The 15,595-nt window shown below is 47.1% G+C and overlaps 1 protein-coding gene across 1 annotated transcript in view; it reads right to left on the reverse strand.

The window, feature by feature from the left end:
- Window positions 1–13,743, reverse strand: part of FAM3D (FAM3 metabolism regulating signaling molecule D) — a 42,668-nt gene extending 28,925 nt beyond the window's left edge. The window contains exon 1 of the mRNA XM_047778285.1: window positions 13,515–13,743. The gene's annotated coding sequence lies outside the window, so the exon portion shown is untranslated. The remainder of the gene's footprint in view (window positions 1–13,514) is intronic.
- Window positions 13,744–15,595: the final 1,852 nt, after the last annotated feature.

A 15,595-nucleotide genomic window follows, 5' to 3' on the forward strand; every position in this document is an offset into this window, starting at 1 on the left:
GCATTTTAAGGCTGCACCTGTGGCATACAGAGGTTCCTAGACTAGGGGTTGAATCAGAGTGCAGCTGCTGGCCTATGCCACAGCCACAGCAATGTGGGATCTGAGCTGTGTCTGCAACCTACAACACAACTCAAGGCAATGCCAGATCCTTAACCCACTGAGTGTGGCCAGGGATTGAACCTGCATCCTCATGGATCCTAACTAGGTTTGCAACCTGCTGAGCCACAATAGGAACAATAACTCCCACCTTTTCATTTAAAAAAAATTGTTTCCTTTGCTATACAAAAGCTTGTAAGTTTGATTAGGATCCATTTGTTTATTTTTATTTTATTTCTATTGCCTGGGAAACTGACCTAAAAAAACATTTGTGTGGTTGTTGTCAGAGAATGTTTTGCTTATGTTCTCTTCTAGGAGTTTGATGCTGTCTTATGTATAAGTCTTTAAGCCATTTTGAATTTATTTTTGTGCATGCTGTGAGGGTGTGTTCTAGTTTCATTGATTTACATGCAGCTGTCCAGTTTTTCCAGCACCACTTGTTGAAGAAACCACATTTTCCCCATTTTATATTCTTGCTTCCTCTGTTGAAGATCAGTTGACCGTAGGTGTCTGGGATTGTTTCTGGGTTCTCTATTCTGTTCCGTTGATCCATATGTCTGTTTTTATACCTGTACCACACTATCTTGATTACTGTGACTTTGTAATATTGTCTGAAGTCTGGGAGAGTTATGCCTCTTGCTTTTCTTCCCCTCAGGATTGTTTTGGGAATTCTGGCCCTTTTATGGTTCAGATAAAATTTTGGATTATTTGTTCTAATTCTGTGAAAAATGTCATGGGTAATTTGATAGGGATTGCATTAAATCTGTACACTGCTTTGAATAGTATGGCCATTTTAGTGATATTAATTCTTCCAACCCAGGAGCATGGGGTATCTCCATTTCTTTGAATCCTCTTTAATTTCCTTGTTTAATGTTTTATAGTTCTCAGCATATAAGTCTTTCACCTCCTTGGTCAGGTTTATTCCAAGGTATTTTATCCTATTTTATTCTATATTTGGTGTGATTTTTAAAAAAAGATATTTTAAATATTCCTTTACAATATTTCATTGTTAGTATACAGAAATGAAACTTATTTCTGAAAGTTAATATTGTATCTTGCTACTTTGCTGTATTTGTTGATCAGAGTGAGTAGTTTTTGTGTGGAGTCCTTAGGTTTTTCTACATAGAGTATCATTTAATTTTAATTTAATTTTATTTTGGGAGTTCCTGTCATGGCTCAGTGGTTAACAAATCTGACTAGGAACCATGAGGTTTCAGGTTCAATCCCTGGCATCACTCAGTGGGTTAGGGATCCCACATTGCCATGAGCTGTGGTGTAGGTCACAGATGCAGCTCGGATCCTGAGTTGCTGTGGCTGTGGTGTAGGCCAGGGGCTACAGCTCCGATTAGACCCCTAGCCAGGGAACCTCCATATGCTGCGGGTACGGCCGTAGAAGAGACAAAAAACAAACAAACAAAAACAAACCACAACCCCCCCCAAATCAATAAATTTAATTTAATTTAATTATTTAGCTTATTTATTTTGCTTTTTTGGGCTGCACCCATGGCAATGTCAGATCTTTAACCCACTGAGTGATGGCAATGTCAGATCTTTAACCCACTGAGTGATGTCAGGGATTGAACCGGCAAACTCATGGTTCCTAGTCAGATTCATTTCTGCTGCACCATGATGGGAACTCCCTGTTGGTTTTTTTTCAGTAGCATGTTACTCACTCTCCATGTGGTTGTGTTTTTCTCATTTTTTTTTTCCTGTGGCTGATTTCTAGTTTCATGTCATTGTGGTCAGAGAAGATGTTTGAAATAATTTCTATATTCTTAGATTTATTGAGGTCAATCCTAGACAATGTTCCCTGTGCCCTTGAAAAGAATGTGTATTCTATTTTTTATTAAAATGTCCTGAAAATATCAATTAAATCTAACTTGTAATTTTTTAAAACATCAAAAATCACTGATCACAGGTCAACAAAGTAAATCTAATCATGATGCATAAGTTTCAAATATTGCAAATGTCCAAAATGTGACACAGAGACAGGAAGTGAGTAAATGCTGTTGGAAAAATGGCACCGAAAGACTTGACAAAGTGTTGCCACAAACCTTCAATTTGTAAAAAATACAGTATTTGCAAAATGCAATTAGGCAAAGCACAATGAAATGAGACATGTTTGTACGGCTCAAATTCCATATCCTTAGTGTCCACAAAGCAAGAAAAACCAATTTAGATACTGCTGGGAGAAGAAATGGCAAACCCATGGCATGCATGCTGCCTCTTGGTCCTCCTGTGCCCATGGCAGACATTGACAACCCATCATGGTCATGGCCTCAGTACCATTTCAATCTAGCACTTTAGGTAGAAGCAATCTATCCCACTCCTATCCTACAGGTGTTCTGAAGTAGAAAATAGCAGACACTCACCATTTTAGGACATACTCTTAGTGTTCTACCGCAGAACCTGTGTCACCCCACCTGAGGGCTTTCTCTTGGCCCATCTGGGGACAGGTTGGAAGAGGCAGGGAATTAATGCTCCTGAAAGAATCTTTAGCTGGTATGGCTGAGAATTTGAGGATAACACTTTAGCTTTCTCATATCCACACAGGTGACTGAATTATGTCCCCTGAAAATTCGCATGAGGTACTAATCCCCTAGCAGTATCTGAGAATATGACCTTATTTGGAAATGGAATTTGGTTTAAATGAGGTCAGTAGGGTGGGCCCCAATCCAATATGACTGGTGTGCTTCTAAAAAGGGGACTTCGGGACACAGAGACACACAGAGAATGCCACAGGAAGACAGGAGTTATGCTGTCACAAGCCATGGAACTACCGGATTAGTAGAGAGGCTTCCTCCTCCTTCCCCAGCATCTTCCCAGACGCCTGGCCCTGCTGACACCTTGATCTCAGACATCCAGCCCAGAACTGGAGAGAAGGCATTCCTGTGGTTTATGCCGCCCAGCCTGCTAAACTTGATTACAGTTGCTGGAGCTGACTGACATGGCAGGTCTGCTCTGAGGGGTGCTCTGCTCTGTTGCCCAGACTCCAGCATGGGGATCAGGCCTCAGTTGCCCACAGTAATCTGCTGGACATGACACCCTCTATAGAGCCCTTCCCTTCCCTGTCTCACTTCCCCATCTGGGTTCACATCCTAAAGAAGCTACTTTCTCTAGAGTCTTTTTCTTAGGGTCTGCCTCTGTGGAAACCCACTCAAAACAGCATCAAACTGACCTGTCCTTCCTTCCTGTCTCTTGGGTTTTATGTTCCTGGGCCCATGTCTTCCTATAGCATCACCCTTCTCCCCACTTCTGACCACGGGCTGCCCTGAAGAACTAGCCTGGCCTGTGGATGGTGGGGTGACAGTGGGGTGGGGTCTTTGACTCTCCTGCCAGGCCCCTCTGGGTCTTCCCACCTGGGAAACCCCCTCACCTTCACTGGGGGCGACAACCTGTGTGATTCCACCCCCAGTAGGGCATCCAGCCACCTCCACCTCTTCCTGGGAGATTCTTTTCCCACTTTTCTCCTTTCTCCAGTCCCCGGGGATCCCCTCTGTGCACATCTATCAGGAGAAGATCAGACTGTTTTATGGGTGATCTCTTGAGTAAAGCTTGTTTTAGCAATTAATGAAAAATAATAAATTCTCCATAAAATGATAAAAAGAGTTACCATTTGTCAAGTGCTCACCACGCACCTGGATTCGGGGGAAGACTTCGCACATCTGTCCTGCCAAATCCCCATAGCAACCCTGTGAGTTGGGTACACTGTTATCTCCCCTTTCTGGAGGAGGAAGCTGAGGCTTGAAGAGGATGAGGAACATGCTGGGGTTCACAGCCTGACAGCAAATTGCAGAGGGTGAAAACACTGGGTGACCCGTCCTCTGGCATCCTCATGAGGAAAAGTGGCGGGCACGAGGGAGTTCTGTGTGTGTAGGAATAAGACTTGCCTCCTGAAAAAGTAGGCATTTTAATTTAAATTCAAAGGATGATTCCACCCCAAGAAAATGTCCTGGAGCCAGGGACCATGATTAAATGCCACTGAAGGCTCCAGTTTTCCTTCCTTTAGGCAAATGAATGTTAGGCAAAGCCATGGCAGATATGAGCATCAGTGCAGCGCCTCTGTGATGCCTGCCCATGCCACCTCTGGAGAAGCAGGCACTGCCCTCGTTCTGGCTGAGGACAGAAGAGGCCCAGACTCTTCCCCACCTTTCCAGAGGGGCATGCCCAATTTATCTTCCCCACCCTGGGGACTTCTCAGTGTGCAGTGGAGGTTTGGGCATCAGCGTGTAGGAATCAGGGGAAGCATAATGGGTGTGGCCAAAGATGCCCCCCTCCACCCCCCGGCAAGCCTGAGACATCACACCATCAAGTGCTGAGCAGGTCTGAGCCCATCAGGGGTTAACTGGGGACCTCTGTGACATCTTTTTTAAACAATTCAACTCAATTATTCATCCTACAATATTTCCTGAGACTCTCCTCTGTGCCATCACTCTGCTGAGAATGAGGGGGCTGGGGTAGAGCAGAGAACCGACAAGCTTCTTCCCTGTGAGAGACACAAGTGTAAGGGGGAAGGGACAAGTCTATGGATGCTACAGTGCAGTGGGACATATGGAGAATACTGGTGGAGAATAATTTGGTAGGGCTTCCTGGCTTGGGGGGATGTCAGAGAAGACTTCCTCTAGGAAGTGACATTTAGGCAGGTGAAGTTCTCCTGGACAGTGGCCCAGGCAGAGGGAACAGCATGTGCAAAGACTCAGAGAAGAGGCAGAACATGACACTCTGATGGTAGAGACCAAAGTGAGTGTGGGGTCTAATGAATTGAATCATTAGGGCCCTAAGGACTGGGGTAATGACCTTGGGCTTTGTTCTGAGGGCAGTGAGGTGGGCACAGGGCCAGTGATGGAACCTCTGTTGAATTTGAAGGAGATAGCACTTCCCTGAGCCCTGGCTCCTGGTCCTTCCTCCAAGAATCCTTCCATTAAGGTGCCTTATCATGCTTCATGGTCAGCCTGGATTTTGGGGGCTGGTTACCCCTCCAGGGGCTCTTGAGTGCCATCTTCATCCACATAGCCAAGGGACATAATAGGTGTGCACCAAGTGTTGTTAGAAGGGAGTGAGAGGCTTTCTGTTTGGGAAAGAAAACAAAGGAGGGGGAAAAAAGGGTTGCTCTCTCCAACTAAAGGGTTCCTTTTGTATTACTCCACACTCGACATTTTCCCCTCAAGTTGAACTCTGTCTGGAGGAGTTAGGCTGCGGAATATAACTAGCATCTTCGGAAAATTCCAACCCAGGCCGTTTTCCTCATCATCCCTGGAAATTCTGCGGACTAACTCTCCTCACCAAAGATGTGGTGTGGGGTGGGGGAAGCATTTGTTCTTCCCAGGGCTTCTTTCTGTTCTGCCTGTGTGGGAAGGGGTTCACTGCAAGGGATGAATTCTGCATGCATGGCTGCGGGGGTGGAAACACTACAGGAGGAGTGACAGGGCTGCAGGGAGACAGACTCAGGAAGAAAGAGATAAGACTGATGTAGAGACACAAACAGGACGAAAAAGACGCAGAGACACCGAGACTGAATGTGATCGACATACTGACAGACAATTGTACTCACACTGGCTTGCATGGAAAAGCACAAGCACACAAGTGTGCGAACACACACACACACACACACACACACACACACGAGGGGGCATTGCTAAGAACCTCCTAGAACCTGCAGCTGTGTGTAACCCTGCTTGGACCCAACTACTCCTACCCTGAGTTTCCATTCACTCCTTCAGTCTGTCCTGAACACCGATCATTGTGGTCCAGGCCTGTGTGAGGTCACCACAGTAACCAAAGGCTGCCTTTCATTCTCTTAAATGGTCCTTCTCGTAAACTCCCAGTATTTATAGGCAATTATTGATCATGCCACCAATACAAAGGGAGATAAACAGAGAATAAATCCATAAACAATAAGGCAGGTCGCTCGAACAATTTGTACCAGTGGCATTTATCTCAGAGGGAAATAAAGCCATTACTTCTATTATGTCCTGCTTTATTTATTGGTGTTAATGGTTTTCTCCAGCTCTGCCCAATGGGAGAATTACTGGGCCATGCAGAGCCGTGCAGCACAATTCTGAGGGCTTTTACTCCTGGGTGTTTCCTGGAATAAGGCAAACACACACACATGCCAGAGATTGCTATTTTAACTAATTTAATCCTGCAGCAGCTCAATGAGGGATTTGGGGAAACAGAGGCCAGAGAGGTCAGGTATTACAGCTGGTAAGAGTGGGAGGAAATGATCCAAGACAAACACAGGCAGAAATGAACGCAGAGCCCGCTCTCTTAACTGCCTTGTCCTGTTCCTCTGGACCAGGGCTTGGGAGTTTTTGGTAAAGCACCAGCAAGGAAATACTTGGAGTTTTGCGGGGCCCCAAATTCCTTCTCAGTCACGACTGTCCAACTTTGCCGTTGTAGCAGGAAAGCATGTAGACAGTATGTCGATGAATGAATGAATGACCGTGGCTGTGTTCTAATAGAACTTAATTTATAAAAACAGGTGGGGGGCTGGATTTGGCTAACCCCATCCACGGCTGTTGCCCCTCAGTGCTGCTGCGCTCTCACCTGAGCCTCAGCCAGCCTGGGTTTGGCTCTGCCCTGGTGGTGGAGAAGCAAGGCTTTCTGTGGGATAAAAGGGTGTCCAAGATCCTGTCTGTCCTCCATCCCTGCTGGCCTCTGCCTTCCTCAGGGCTCAGCTGCCTGTCCTCAGTCCCCATGTGGCTTTTTAGAGGGAGGACTTTCCTATCATTGACCTGACTGGCTTATCACCTGAAGGAGCCTCGCTCAGTGCCTGGCACCCAATAAAGCCCCAGGAAATGGTGGCTCTAGCCATAATTGCACCTCCAGGTTTGCAGAGGCCTCCTTTGTGTGACCTGGGCATTGTGTGACTGTGAAACACGGGGGCTAAGAGTGGGGGCTTTGGAGTCGCCTCGGATTCTGTGATGGGACTGTAGACACAACCCTCTGTCTGCTTCAGTCTCTTTGTTTATCTATGGCCAACACAATCCCTACTTCAGTGAAGATGAGGTGCAAGAATGCACCCAAAGTATGCAGCAGGGAGGGAGTGCTCTGTGACAATAGTTAATCAACAGGCCCCTTGCCCTCTCCCTTCAGGATGCCTCCCTGTGCTCTCCACCTCCCCTCCCCAGGAGACAGAAATCCTTCCAGGATGGGAGAAAAGTGTTCTCTGAATGGGGAATGGGTTCTTCCAGGGCCTGAGAGAGCAGCTGGAGAAAGGAGGAGATCATCCAGCTAAATGTGCAGGCTCTTCCCCTCCCCTCCAGTGGCTGAGGGGATGGGGTGACCTCAGACTGCTGGGCCTCCTTGTGTACATTAGCCCAAGAGGCCAGTTTCTGCCACTAAAGTTTTTCTTTGCTGAGAGCCTGGCTGTGCATCACCAGAGAGGACTAAGTGGGTCAGGGTGGGGCTGTCCAGAGTTTCTGAGTTCATCCTCTGAGCCATGGCAGGCCTGCCATTGGCCTTTCTGAATCAATTTGGCAGGTGGAGCAAAAGGAAATTCACCTCAGACCCAGTGGGTAGTTCTCTTCCTTTCCATCAGAGGCAGCCAGCTTGGCCTCTTTGATTAGATGGTGGCCTCCACAGTGACATCAATGGGATCTTGGGAAGGTGCTGGGAGCTAAGTCTTACCTAGGGAGGGGTGGGGTCCAGATAAGGAGAAAGAGTTCTAATAATAATAATATTAACGATTCTATTAAGTATTATTATTAGTCTACCAGTTTTGAGCCTTTCTGTTTCAACTTCACAACAATCTTGTGGAGCAGATTTTCTCTGAACTTCAGGAGGAAACTGGGCCGAGAGAGATGAAGTGGATCGCCCAAGGTGACACAAGTAGAATGGCATGTGATATTGCCTCATTACCTTAGTATCTAATTAAATTAAGGAAGGATGGATGGAGCTAGGATGGAGTGGCTATCTGTTGCTTTGGCCATCTGTGCAGCATCCATTCTCTCTTCTGGTGACCACCCTGACCTCCTTCGGGATCCCCATCCTCCCCATGTCACCTCCATGCAGTTGGGTGAGGCTGGCTTCATTCTCTGGCTCCAGGCCTGGCTATACGGCCCAGGTATAGCTAATGAGGGTGCTCCATCTCTTGGTCACAGAGGTAGGATCAGAAAGAAATAAAAAATGGTGCAGTCACTTTGGAAAACAGTCTAGCAGTTTCTCAAACAATTAAACATAGTTCCTTTTTTGGCTACACCTATGGCATGTGGAAGTTCCCCAGGCCATGGGCCACATAGCAGTAATGATGCTAAATCCTTAACTAGTACCATTGGACCCAGCAATTCCCATTTTAGACATATGCTCAAGAGAAATAAAACATACATCCACAGAGAAACTGGAATATAACTATCAGCATTATTTATAGTAGTCAAAGATGGAAACAACCCAAACAACCATAATGGCAAATGGATAAAAAAAGTGTGGTATACCTATACAATGGAATATTATTCAGCAATAAAAAAGAATGAAGTACTGGCACTGGCTACAAGAGGGATGAACCTTGAAAACATCTTGGGAAGTGAAAGAAGCCAGTCACAAAAGTCCACATATTATACAACTTTCCATTCACGTGAAAGTCCAGGATAGGGAACTCTATAGAGACAGGAAATAGATTCTGGGTTGTTTGGGGCTTGGGTGGGGTGGGTGGAAGGGTGGAGACTGGGGGTATGGAGGGTGACAGCTAAAAGACAATGAAATGAGGCAATGAAAATCTTCTAAAATTAATCATAGTGAGTAACCGCTCCACATACATGTGAATATACCAAACCCCACTATATTGTGCACTTTAATTGGGAAATTGAATAGTTATGTAAATATTGCAATAAAGCCATTTTTTTAAGGGGAAAAAAAAAGAAAAAGAAATGAGCAGATAACCCAAGCTGGGAGATGAGAGCTTTCCTGGGGCTTTTTATGGACTTGTCAGGAAAAAGGAGCTGCCTTTCTATTATGGTTGCTGAGTTGGGATGACTTAGATCTGGAGATGTTGATGGGTATCTTTGCCATCATGTGAGGAGATGCTGCTGAGAAGAAAGCCACATGGAGGAAACAATCCCAGAGATAGAGATGGAGTCTTGGGGAAGTCATCTGAGCCCCTGGATCAAGCCTTGGTTGAAGTCAGAATTACGTCTGGACTTTTCCATTATGTGAGCTGATATAGGTCATTTATTTAAAAAATTTTTTTTGGATGCACCCATGGCATGTGCAAGTTTCCAGGCCAGGGGTGGAGCCAGTGACCAGAGCTGCTGTAGTCACAATGCCAGATCCTTAACCCACTGTGCCATAAGGGAACTCCAGGTCCTTTATTTGTTAGACAAAACCTAAGTGGTTTCTGTCACTTGTACTGGAATAGTACTTACCACCAGACACATATTTCAAACCTTGCATCTGTGAGAAAGACTCAAATTCCCATCCCACCTTATCCCTCATGAAGTTTGGACACCTCAGCCCCTGCAGAGGCCTAAAAGTTCAGGCCATTGCTTGGCTTTTTCTCATTGGTCTCCTGATGACTTTCCTACCAGAAGCCATGCCATTTCTGACATTTTCCCCAGAATATTCCCCTAAAACAGAACCAACTGTGTCTGCAGCGTGATCCGAGTGCCCAGCACTGTATCTGCTCCCAGCCTCTCCCTCGCTCTCCTGTTGATTCCCAGTGCCCCCACCCCCACCTTCAGTTTTCTCCACCAGGGCTGCCCTTGCCTCTCCCCTGGGGGTCTTGCACTCTGTGGAGTGCTGCCTCCTTTGTGAAGTCTCCCTGCTGTGGCCTGTGTAGCTCTCTGTTCAGTGTATGTGTGTGGGAGGGACGTGGGAACAGGGGCAGTGGCGTGAATGGACCCTGGAGCTGGACTGCCCAGGCACAAAGCCTTTCTCTAACATCTTGGCCAGGTCAACTCACCTCCCTAGGCCTCGGTTCTTCATCTGTCAAATGGGGATATTAAGACCTACCATGCAGAGTTGTCATATTTAAATGAGAGCATCCACATAAATCACAGAACAGCATTCCAGACACACAGTCAAGGCTCCATAGGGGGAGCCTATGCTGATGACTGTTGTGGGTACTGATCACACAGAACTTGTACACATCTCTCTCACCGTGCCTCACCTGCATGCTCTGCTCGTCATCTGTTCACTATTTCGACTGACAGACTCTGAGCTCCTGAGACAGCGCCTGATCATTTCTAGATGCCCAGCATCTGTGGAGCACCTGGCACATGGTAGTGCTCCATTCTGATGGCAGCTCCACCCTGTATTCCTCACCTACTAGATGCCAGGCATCCTGAGAGGTGCTCTGCATCATCTTTTTCAAAATTCATATTAGTCGAACCTGCAAGGAAGTTAGGAATGTCCCCATTTTTTCTGAGATAAGGGAGTCTTAAGAGAGGCATTGTGCCCAGGGTAACAGCTGGAAAAGAAGCGAGCTGGGATTCAGATTCCAAAGGCAGCACCCTTCTCAAGACTTTTGCATCTTTACCTCCCTGGGCCATGCCCCTGGGGAGCAAACCGTAGTAGCATTTCCACCCCTACTTCCCGGAGCCTTCCAAAGCAAGCGAAGGGTACCACCCACAGGAAGTGTCTGCCCTTTTCCAGGGGGGCTGTCCAGGGGACTCCAGGCTGGGTGGAGGTTGCCACCCCTCACAGAGGCTAGCTACTGCCCACTGGAAGCCTTGCCAGGTTTGCCAATATTAGACAGGCTGGTGTCATCTGAGGAGGAGCAGCTAACCAGCCCAAGGACAGGCTGGCCAACCCAGGCTTCAAGCATCCCCAACCCAGCATGTTCCCCTTGGTTCTGCAGTCTCCCCAACTCCCAGTGGAGGTGATGGGCCTGAACGGAACCAGGCAGCTGAGCTCAGAAAAAGAGGTGTCAACAATGACCATAAGACAGAAACTCGGATGGCAGCTGCTTCTCCCAGATGAGGCCAGCATGGCTAATATCAGACAGACAGATAGACTAAAGCAAACACTGGACAAAGCCCTACTGCCCTCACAACCGTGCTTGGTTTGGGTGTGAGCACTTTGCTGACCTCACCTCTCCCCACGAGCTCCTATGGTCTACTCCTTCCCTTAGACTCTGCTGTGTACCAAACGCTCCCCTCCCTTCCATGCCTACCCTGAGAGCCCTCAGTGGCAATTTTAATCTCAGAGAAGTCTGTTCTGATTCCTGGGCTAGTTCCTTTATGTCACAGGTCAAAACTATTTTCAGAATACAGACCGATGGCCAAAAAGCACACGAAGAGATGTTCAACATCACTAATTATTAGAGAAGTGCAAATCACAACTACAATGAGGTACCACCTCACACCAGTTAGTGTGGCCATCATCCAAAATTCTCCAAACAATAAATGCTGGAGAAGATGTGGAGAGAAAGAAACCCTCCTACACTGCTGGTGGGAATGCAGATTGCGGAAACCACTCTGGGGAGCAGAATGGAGGTCCCTTAAAAAACTAAATATAGAACTACCATATGATTCAGTAATCCTCCTCCTGGGCATACCCAGAGAAAACCATAATTCAAAAAGATACATACACTCTGGGAGTTCCCTTCATGGCTCAGTGGTTAACAAACCTGACTAGGATTCATGAGGATGTGGGTTTGATCCCTGGCCTTGCTTAGTGGGTTAAGGATCCGGTGTTGCTGTGATCTGTGGTCGTATCCCGTGTCACTGTGGCTGTGGTGTAGGCAAGTGGCTGTAGCTCCAATTTCACCCCTAGCCAGGGAACCTCCAGATGCCACAGGTGCGGCCCTAAAAAAAGCCAAAAAAAAAAGAGACACCCTAATATTCATTGCAGTACTATTTACAAAGGTCAAGACATAGAGACAATGTCCATCAACAGAGGAATGGATAAAGAAAATATGATACATATATGCAATGGAATATTACCCAACCATAAAAAAGAACAAAATAATGCCATTTGCAGCAACATGGACAGATTTAGAGATTATCACACTAAGTGAAGTAAGTCAGACAAAGAAACATCATATGAAATCACTAATATGTGCAATCTAAGAAAAATGATACAAAAAACATATTCACAAAATAGAACAGACTCAAAGATTTCAAAACCAAAGGGGAAATGCTGGAGGGAGGGATAAATTGGGAGGTTGGGATTGGCATGTATACACTGCTATATACTAAATCTTTAAGTAGCAAGGGCCTACTGTATTGGACAGGGAAATTTACTGAATATTCTGTGATAGCGTATATGGGAAAATAATCTGGAAAAGAATGGGTATATGTATATTTATGACTTATTCACTTTGCTGTACACCTGAAACTAATACAACATTGTAAGTCAACTACACAACAATAAAATTAAAACTGTTTTGCAATGACTATCTGTTCAAGTTCTCTTTTACTTTCTAGCTAGAATCCTGTTTCGCTATCTTGTTAATCATTATATCCTTGTATGAGACATGCAGTAGGTGCTCAGTGGATGCTCATTGAATGAGTCATCTGGGAGGACATTCCTGCACCAGCTGTCTTCCAGCCATGGACTCACAATGCATCATTGAGGCTGCATAGAGGTGGGGAGCACAAATTTTGCAGCCGTACTACCTGGGTGAGCTATTTAATCTCTCAGGGCCTCTGTTCCCCATCTGCAACATGGGAGTACTGACAGCGCCTTCTTCACAGAGGGCATAGGAAGAGTAAATGTGTTATTGCATAGAGAGTCTGGCTAAGCACATAGGAGGTGCTATTTTAGGCTTTAGTGATCATTATCCTAGATGCCTGGACAATGAGAACTGCAGGGAAAAATCGGGGAGATCCAGACTGTCACTCCCATTTTATGGATGAGAAAATTGAGGCTTAGCAAAAGGAAGGGACTAGGCTGCCATTATACAGCCAGAAACTCTCAAGGCCATGCACCTTTTTTGTAACTTTTCAGGTGATTTCTTTAAGAGAAAAATGAGAGTTGGGGCAAAGAACAACACTCCTTCCTACTTCACTCATCCTTCAAGTATTTGTGTGACTCCTAGCTGATGCTCAAGTGTGTTTCCTTGAATGAATAGTTGAGGGAATGAGGAATGAATGTCAAGGGGCCCTTGTGGTTAAGGAAAAACAGCCCTCTGTGTGGGTTATGAACTCCCCGGCTTGCATGCCGCACAACTCATTCTTGTGCCCAAGCCAGATGTAACTAATCCGTCCCGACATACCTTTACACTTGAGCCTGAACACAGCCCCAGAAGCCTCATCATGGCCCACTGTTCATGGAGCCCACTTGGCTCTTCAGGTGAAATCTATTACCTTCCTGTGTCTGATCTCAGAAGTCTCTTAGATTATGCAGTTTCCTTCTTCCCCACCATTCATGCCTCCCTCTCAGGCTCATTCTTTATTTCCTACCCACCACACCTTCATGTTTCTTTCTCTCAATAATGCAGACCCAGAGGTCTAGCCCTTTCCATTCTGGAAGAAACATACCTGAGGGGTCAGGGCTCCCACTTCCCTGCTTCAGCGGAGAAGGCAAGAGGCCCAGCTGGTGCCTTGGGTTCCTGAACCCACCAACCACCACCCTGGACCAGCCTTGGGTTCTCGACAGGGTTAGGGCCTCTCCGGCAGGTCCTCTAGATGTGGCAGGCCTGGAGGGAGGAACAGAGTAGCTCTCTGCCACCTCAGGTGGCCCAGCTCCTCCTGGCCCTGCCCAGGCTCTGCCCTCCTAGGAAGAGGCTTGCCATAAACGCTCCTTGCCCTGTTAAACAATCTCACCAGGAAGGAGGAAGTTGATATAAGGGCTTGGTGGGAGGAAATGAGTCTAAACTCTTGTGTGGCTCTGGAGTGTCTTTTCTATGGAGACATTCGTGGCCTTGGCAGGGGAGACTGGGGTCACCCTGTGAGCAACTTAGGATTGAAGGACCGAAACTGCTGCCCGAAAAAGCAAAACAAAACACAATGGAACCATACTCCCTCAAACAAACCACCCCAATAAGAAACCCCCTCCCCCAGCAGGGATAGTAAATGGGTTAGGGGAGGTGCTCTCACCTGTTCTGGGGCTCTGGGACAGGGTAGGGCTACAGGAGGAAGCTGGGAGGAGGTGAGCCTTGCGGGATGGCGGGACACAGCCAGGTGGTGGGTGGGGGTGGGAACCACTGAGAAGGAGGGGTCAAAGGCTGCCAGAAGACAGTGAGCCCAGCTAATGGGGAAAAGGGGTCCCCTTGATCATAAGTAAGGAAATGGGGGGAGGAATTAAAATCATCGTAAGTCAGGGGAAAAGATTCTGGATTGGGGGGGCCCATCAAGTTAGAAGTTAAAGCTGGAGAGACAGGGAGGGAGGAGAATGGGGGTGGGGGGCATGCCAACAGGTGGGGTTTCAGTGCAGCAGCAAAAGCAGTTTCTTTTCTCTCTCTCTCTGAGGAATCAAGGTGCATTTAGAGGGGCTCTGTGTCCTCCACTCCCAAGCCAGCATGGCTTTGTCATGATTCTCATTCCTGAGGGCTTTTCCCCTTAGCAAGAGCTCTTTCCCAGGAGTCACCCCTGGGGGCTTCCTCACTTGTCTGCTGCCTAGAGATCATGCTGTCCTGGGTTTTTTTCCCTACCTTGACTGCTTCCAAAATAGGACACGCAGCCTCCTTGAAATGAACATCTAGGGACATGAGGTCAAATAGCTGGTGAGAAATAAAGGCGAGTGAAGGCCCTGCAGCTGGTGTGAGAGAAGAGCAAGGACAGTCCCTACCGTGTGATATGGCCAACAGGCTGGTGTCCAAAGTGGGCCTCCTGGGGGCGCATCCCTGGAGCAGACCCTGCTTTCCTGTGTCCTGACTGGTTTGAGTCCAGTCTGGGGTCTCCTCCCCTCCTTTCCCCTCCCCTCCCTTAGTCCTCTCCCCTCTCCCCTCCCCGGTCATTCAGACCTGACCTCCTGTTCACCTCCTTAGGGAGGCCCTCCGTCCTTGCTCCACAAAATAAAAAAGCAAGTCACTGAATTAAAATCATCGTAAGTTCTATGAAGTTCCCCGAGAGAGCCAAAATAGGAGAACTTCTGGAGGTCAGGAAAGGCCTCTCTGAGTGGCTTTTTTTCTTTTTTCTTTTCTTCTTCTTCCTTTTTTTTTTTTTTTTTTTTTTGCTTTTTAGGGCCACACCTGAGGCATATGGACATTCCTAGGCTAGGGGTCTAATCAGAGCCACAGCCCCTGGCCTACGCCACAGCCACAGCCACAGCCACACAGGATCTGAGCTGCATCTGCGACCTACACCAAAGCCCATGGCAATGCCAGATCCTTAGCCCACTGAGCAAGGCCAGGGATCAAGCCTGCATCTTCATGGACACTAGTCAGATTTGTTAACCACCGAGCCACGACAAGAACTCCTGAATTTAATGGCTTTAAACAGTACAAATATCTTACAGATTCTATAGGTCAAAAGTCTGACACAGGCCTCACTGGGCAAATATCCAGGTGCTGGCAGGAATTTTTTTTTTTCCCCTGGAGCATCTTCTAGTTCCCTCTCTCCTTCCCTCTTCTGCTCTTAAGGACCCTGTGAATACACTGGGCCCACCCAGATGCTCAGGG

Source organism: Phacochoerus africanus, chromosome 1 (genome assembly GCF_016906955.1).
Source record: "Phacochoerus africanus isolate WHEZ1 chromosome 1, ROS_Pafr_v1, whole genome shotgun sequence".
Classification (NCBI taxonomy): Eukaryota; Metazoa; Chordata; class Mammalia; order Artiodactyla; family Suidae; genus Phacochoerus; species Phacochoerus africanus.